Here is a 6813-nt window from a genome sequence, read left to right as displayed (position 1 = left end):
AGACTTAGAATTTCTCTCCAGGAAATAGCCTTATAAGTGCAAATGGAAGGCATTCTCATTTAAATTTAATGTAATGTCATACTTTGATATATAATTTGACTTTGTAGTATGAAGTAACCATTATAAGGTTCTAATATTTGTATCTTTTATATGTTTCAAGAAAAGGGAAATTTTTTCATCTAAAAGTGAAATTCATACTTGTGGTTCCAAAAAGTCTATCAGTGGGAAAGCAATTGAAAAGGACTTTAAAGCACTGACAGGAAAGGATGATTAAGGATTAAGGTGAGACAAGGACGCTCCAGGAGAATGTGACTTCTTGAGCTGGCAAGGAACAATTGAAAATTCTGGGATATTCCCAAATAACAAGTGGTCATATTGTTTGCTAACACTGTAAAATAAGAATCAGAGAGAAATGTAAGATAAGTTTGACAGTTAGTAGAGCTACTTTGTAAAGAACTTTAACAAATAAAGATTACCTGTTTAAAAGTCTTTACGAAGATCCCATTGGAGAGCTTTAGTTTTAGAAATCTGTTTGAGAATATTAAACTACCACTGACAGTTTCAATGAATTAACAAAGAAGATTTCCAACAAACTGACCTTTAAGAGGGTATAATTATAATAATAATAATAATATAAATGACAGCAAATAGGCAAATGACCTTGAACCATAAAAGAAGGAATAGAAAAAAGTAAAAAAGACAAAACAAAACTGAAGCATTTGTTTGAAAAAAAAAAAAAGAAATTTGGCTCTGAAACAAGTTCATATTTTGTGGTGAGTGCTTTGTGCCCCAATTTGATGAGGTGGCAAGGAGTGTAGTAGAGAGATCCAGCCAAGTCAGCGGAAAGGACACTTTTCATTAATAAAGTAAGATTGGAGCACTGACGGAATTGAAAATTCAGAGAAAGATCAATGTGTTTAGCTCTGTTGAGAAACAAATTGATATTTTGAATTATTTTCAAGTACTGTCCCAGAAATTATCATTCAGTTTTTCCCTGTGCTGTAATTGGTATATACTTGGGGAAGATAGCAGTTAGTCTAAGAAAATATGAAGGACTTTCATATTATTGAACATACTATTTTAAAAAACAAATATACAACTCATTAAACATTCCAAGATTCAATGAATCATTCATATTTAATTTCCTATACAAAATGCATAAGTAAATATCACTATATATAAATAAATAATAAAACATCATAATAAAAGCCTATACAAGAGCTCTGTATTTAAAATACACTATCATTTGATAGGTTTTGTATTTTTGTAAACATACTAGCAAGAATTGATATTTATAATAAACAGTGTTGTAAAAGTGGATATCTATATGCAGAAGAATAAAATTAGACCCTCATCTGATGTCATACACAAAAATAAACTCAAAATAGATTAGGGTTCAACATAAACCTTAATCTGTAAAGTTTCTAGAAGAAAACACAAAGGAGGCTGAAGGTAAAGCTGCTCGCTTGGATCCCAGCACTTGGGAAGTAGGGGCAGGAGCACATGAGTTTGAGTCCACCCTGGGCTACATACAAAAATCTCCATGTCATTCGTCTAGGAAATGATTTTTTGGATATGATCACAAAGCACAGGCAAAAAAAGCAAAAGTAAGTGACCAAGATTGTATCGCATTGAAAAACTTCTGCACAGGAAAGAAAAGAACACAGTGAAGAACAGATTGGGAGAAAGGATTCTCAAAGCATAAGAGGTTACTCCCCTAAATATATAAAGGATGACAATAACGCATTAACAGGAAAACAAATAACTAAATTTTAAAAAATAGGCAAAGTATAGAAATAAACATTTCTCAAATGAAGACATAGGAATAGCTATCAACTATATGAAAATATGCTCAATATCACTAATCATCATAGAAATGAAAATTAAAACTATAATAAAACGTCATTCCAATCCAGAATATCTTCAGATCTGAATAGTTATGATCAAATAAAGACCAAAGATAACAACAATTGGCCGGGATGTGGAGAAATGGAAACCTGGCACAATGTTGGTGAGAATGTAAATTAATACAAAGACGGATGGAGGTTCTTTAAAATTTTTTAAATAGAACTGCCAGAAGATTCAGCAATTTTGCTACTGGCTATACAGTCAAAGAAAATGAAGTCAGCTTAGCAGAGATATATCCACACTTATATAGACTGCAGTATTAGTCATAATAGACTAGTGAAGATATGGAATCAGCCCTAATAGGAATGGATAAGTAAAATGTGGTGTGCATACACAATGAAATACAATTCAGTTTTAAAGAAGAAAAAAGGCTTGTGAATTGTGTCACCAGGGATGAACTTAAAAATCATTTTATTAAGTGAATGCAAATTGTATTAAGCCAGTCAAACAAAGAAAACTACTGCCTGATCTCAATCATATGTAGAATACAAAAAAGTAAAAAACGTATAGAAGTAAGAGTAAAGTGGTGATTACCAGAGAATCTGGAAATGTTGGTCAAAGGATAGAAAATTTCAATTATAGGAGGAATACCTTCAAGAGAACTATTATAAAACCGGATTACAGCACGTGGCACTGTATTTTGAAAATTTAAAAAAAATTGACAGTCTGAATGAGTACTTATCTAAAAGTATGACCCAGAACTTCAACAGGACTAATGTTTATAGGCCTACTATCTTTAAATTGTGATTTTTAGTTTCTCTAATTTTTATGTTTCATAAACTCTCTATTTTTTTTCTTTTTATTTCCAAAACAAGTTTATTTGGAGAAATAGCCACCTTGCAAACTCCACCAAATGCTTTTTAAAAAAATTTTTATTAAGGTATATTCAGTGTACAGTGAGGGGTTCATTGTGACAATTCCAAATAGGCTTATAATGTACATCATTGGTTATATCTCTCCCACAGTCTCTCCCTCCTTTTTTTTCTTTTTGATCTTTAAAATAAATGTTAGCTCAGTGCTTTTCCCATTCTTAAATCTTCATGTCAATGACTTTTCCTTTCTGTAAAAATCTGTCCTTATAAAACTCAACTAACCAAATTTCCTCTGGTTATAATTTCCATCTAAAGCAGTATTTAGTAATCTGTGATTACAATTGCAAGAGTGCAAAAGTAAATATAGGGTGGTAAATCTATTCCCCAATTCCCATCAGTAGAGGAGAATAGGCAGATTGCATGTTATTTCAGGGATATTCTAGACTTATTGACTCATATGGTAAATATATCTTTTTAAAAAGCACATTTCATACAACCTGGATTGCTTTTACTCAATGTTATCTCTTAGTGTTAGTCCCGCTCGTAAATTTTTGTAATAGTTTCATAGAATTGTTAGGGAAACACCGCTAGCAAAAGAACGCTCACGAGAGAGAGTCTCACATTCAGCAGGCAAAGTCTAATGACAGGCTAAAGCTGCCAGGCTGCCCATGAGAGTGGTGCAGCAGCTGACTCTGAGGCAGGAAGGTTTTTATGTATACTTGGTATGAGAGAACGAGGAAGTGGGTGATGTGAAAAATTTACTGAGGTCGTTGGGGCAGAAAGCTCTCAACTGAGCAAGGGGTCTCTGGTGCGTGTCGTCTGCGAACTGAAGGTTGTTTTCTCTGGGGTGTGTTTTCCAGGAGCAGAGGGGTGGTTTTATCATTAACCAGGAGGCACAACGGAGGTCAGAAAGGAGACCCAGCCCAGCCCAAAGTGGAGGCACTTTTGCTTGCATGTTTCTATCATTCCCCCATTTTTGTATATATATGTGAAATTTGGGAAGGGAAGAGGCGACGGTCTGTCTTCTGTATCTACTTCTTGCTCAATCGGGGCGGTGATCTCAGTGCTGCGTGTGGGGGATGCCTCCCAGGAAATTTTGATTAACCGTTTGGTTGGTGACCACCCGGATCCTGTCCTGGAGAAATCTTTGAAAAAGGTTGAAAAGGCAAGGCCCTGCAAGGATCAGCATGAAGCCAAGGACTAAGGGACCCAGAAGAGGTAGGAGCCAGGGCTTGATGGAGCCCCACAGTGGGTTTGAACTGCCGGTGGATTGTAACCTATCAAGAATAGTTAACATGCTTGCACCATAACTTATTTAATCTACACATGAGACTTTGTTATTTTACCAATATACGCTTTTACAAGCAATCTTTCAATAAACTACCTGATATATACTTTCTTGGACATGTGTGATGGTACATATTTAAGATGGATGATTGCAAGAGGAATTACTGCTCAAATACTTTCAAATATTATTCTAAAGTTCTTATAACAATTTATAATCCATAATGTATTAGATGTATGTTTTCCTCCATACTTTCTATAGTATTTTGATCTGTGCATATTGACAGAGGGAAAATATTATACATCTAAAATTTCCATTTCTCATGTAGTTGAGGCTTAACATTTGGTACATAATTAAAACAGTGTGCATTTTCTCTTTCTAGTGCTCAAATATTTTGTCTAATTTTCTACTCCTTTTATAGGTAGGAACTCTCCTATGTTAAAGTGACTAGTCTTTCATCTGTAAACATCTCTCCTTCCAATCACTCAACTGCTTGATGGTTGGCCTAGCCATTTTACTTGCTTTTTAAACTTATATGAGTTGCAATGGCTTCTGACATTTTGGGGATGCAATATTGAAGAATAGCTGTGACAGGTTCTCTGGTTCTCTTCCCTTGTTTCAGTATATCTTGGTGCCTCATTGTGAAATGGGCCTGGTATTAGGTTGTGCACTCTGTGGTATAAGTGCCTGAGTGCCCTGGATCAGAGTGGCCTCTTGAACCTGCTTTGGACAGGTTCAAATGAGTGAGAAGAAAATCTTTGCTGTTTAGCTAATGATATTTGACATAGTTTGTTATGACACATAGCCAGTCTAAGTTGATTTATACCTGTAACACATGTTACAGTATTTTCTTAGTAATTTTTTTTAATGTTTTCATACTATGAAGAAAATTTTAATGTGAATGTAGATATTGGATTTTGTAGGAAAAAGAACTTCTCTTAGAAAATAAAAGAAGTTCTTAAGTTTTCCTCTAATATTTCAATATTCTCTTTTTATTTTTTACCTCTTTGCTCTATTATTATATTATTTTGGGTTATGGATAAGATAGAAATGTAGTTTTAAAAAATTGTGTTTATTTACTCCAATATCATTTATTAAAGTGTCTTTTTCTTACTGCTTTGACATGCCATGATTCTCAAATACTTAATTTCTGTATGTTTTGGTTATTTTTCCCCCAGGAGTTCCTACCATATTGCTTTGAATTGTCTATCTTATCATGTTTTTGTAAAATGTTTTAATTAATGAGCTTTTGCTATTTGTCAAAATCTTCTAGGATTTACTCTTTTCTATTATTTTTGTTTTTATGAATTTTTCTACTTAACAGTTTTCCTTCATTATAAACTATCTTATTTTAATGGGATTATGTTAACTTTATATGTTAATTTAGTACAAACATCAATCCATATTGTCAGTCTGTCAAGAATACCAAATAGCTTCCTGTTAAATTGTGCTCCTATACCTTTTTCAATAATTTGTTATTTAACTTAAAGACTACAAAATTTTTATTAATTTATTCCTCAATACTTCATGGTTCTGATCCTATTGTATTGATACATTATTTCTGATTAATCCCCTGTGGCATTCTTTCCAGCACTGCCTCTACAATTTTTACACTCTTCTTAAATTGTTTGCTCTCAAATTTGCTTCAAATATCATCAATGTGACCAAATATAATTGCTCTGATTTTTGTTTTCCATCTAAAATTGTTCTTATAACATTAACCTGTTCTTTCCTCTTGCCATTGTACTTCAGAGAGAAGTTTTGAAGCTAAACCTTCCCTTCCCATTTCTGTGCTGAGAACAACTCATTACCCAGTTCATCTGAGAACATAGCCTTACCTCAACTGAGTGTTTCTTGTATCTTTGATTTTCCTTCTGCTTAAACTGCTTATTGCAGTTTAGAATTTTGGAACATGAGTTAATTTTCACTTTAATGAAAAAATCATAAAATTCATTTTAATCTTTGAATGGAAGAGCTTTTATAATCCTTCCATATTTGTTTTTTATTCACATATATACCTGATTATGCTTTCACTCTTGAAAACCAATTTTAAGGCCATCCTAGGTCTTTTCCATACTCTGTTGTTTTTCCCAGTTCTGATTCCTTCAGGCCTTTCCCTCTGCTTAGTCTTCTACTTATGGATAACTAGGTCCTGGGCTATTTCAACTGTCATTTCTGCAAACACTGTCACACATTTTTTTCTCTACTAAATTCTAATATGAATGTAAATTTGCATTTTCATTAACAGCTTTATTTGAATAATCAAGTCACATTTCAAACTTAATAAGTCTGAAAAAATATCCTTACTTTTTAATGCCTGATGTTCCTTTAGTTTATTTCTATTCGCTAAATGACACCACTGTTTTTCTTGCTTTTACTTGTTTATTTTTCCAAAACACTTTAAGATAATTATGTTTCAAAAGATTATTGGGAGAGACAGATATGTGAATTCTGGGATAGGATGAAAGCACATTAGTGTTGGAAGCCAGTGAGCATGTGCTTATAGGATTTTTAAGAAGCTTTATGAACTTTGTGGCAAATAGCTAAAATCCCTCAATTGAAAGAACGGAAAGGATAAGCATCTAGCCCCATCTTTAGTGCCTCATCGGATCTCTTGGTTGCCTCTTCTGCTTCTCTCAGTTGTAAGCATCTGAGTGTCCTAAGGTATTCCGAAGTTATCCTATTCCCTTGTCTCTAAGAAGACTCAGGTAGAAAGAAAGTGGCTCATAGTAAACTGGAAGGCAAGTTACACTTACAGGATGCTAGTTTGATGGCCAAAAATGCATGGGACTAGCTGCTTCAGACATT

The 6813-nt window shown here is 33.6% G+C and overlaps 1 long non-coding RNA gene across 2 annotated transcripts in view; it reads left to right on the top strand.

Annotated features, from left to right (window-relative positions):
• Window positions 1-3479: 3479 nt before the first annotated feature.
• Window positions 3480-6813, top strand: part of LOC141421589 (uncharacterized) — a 123470-nt gene continuing 120136 nt past the window's right edge. Inside the window, exon 1 of one of the 2 annotated variants that reach the window (XR_012446177.1) lies at window positions 3480-3938. This is a non-coding gene — a long non-coding RNA (uncharacterized lncRNA). The remainder of the gene's footprint in view (window positions 3939-6813) is intronic. The other variant, XR_012446176.1, reaches the window with a different exon arrangement.

Source organism: Castor canadensis, chromosome 3 (assembly GCF_047511655.1).
Source record: "Castor canadensis chromosome 3, mCasCan1.hap1v2, whole genome shotgun sequence".
NCBI lineage: Eukaryota > Metazoa > Chordata > Mammalia > Rodentia > Castoridae > Castor > Castor canadensis.
Note: the sequence above shows the minus strand (reverse complement) of the source record. Positions and strands in the feature narration are given on the sequence as shown.